General features: G+C 28.6%; 1 protein-coding gene across 1 annotated transcript in view; it reads right to left on the minus strand.

Moving 5' to 3' along the window:
* The window catches only part of LOC106870378 (LIM homeobox transcription factor 1-alpha), a 314,221-nt gene that overhangs the window by 312,653 nt on the left and 1,191 nt on the right, over positions 1–377 (minus strand). The window lies entirely within an intron of this gene.

The following is a 377-nucleotide window of genomic DNA, read 5'->3' on the forward strand; positions in this document are numbered from 1 at the left end:
ATATATATATATATATATATATATACACACACACACACACAGCTTAAGCGACACTTATATACATATATATACACATAGTTAAACACAAGAGTAAAAGTTTTCGGGAAATGTATAGTGGGTTACGGCAGTCTTAGTACACATATAGTTATAATCATCTATAGCTCTCGTCTAAAACTTGTGGCCTCGTGTTTATTTATGTCAGAAACCAAAGATGTACGTGTATATATTGCTGGTAATATGTTAAACGTTGTGGCAATGCACAATAGGAATATATTTTATATATTATATATATATATATATACATTCATGCACTCATATATGTATATGATGTATTATATGTGTATGCTTCGTATGAGTGTATGCATATGTATATGTAT

Source organism: Octopus bimaculoides, chromosome 2 (assembly GCF_001194135.2).
Source record: "Octopus bimaculoides isolate UCB-OBI-ISO-001 chromosome 2, ASM119413v2, whole genome shotgun sequence".
NCBI lineage: Eukaryota > Metazoa > Mollusca > Cephalopoda > Octopoda > Octopodidae > Octopus > Octopus bimaculoides.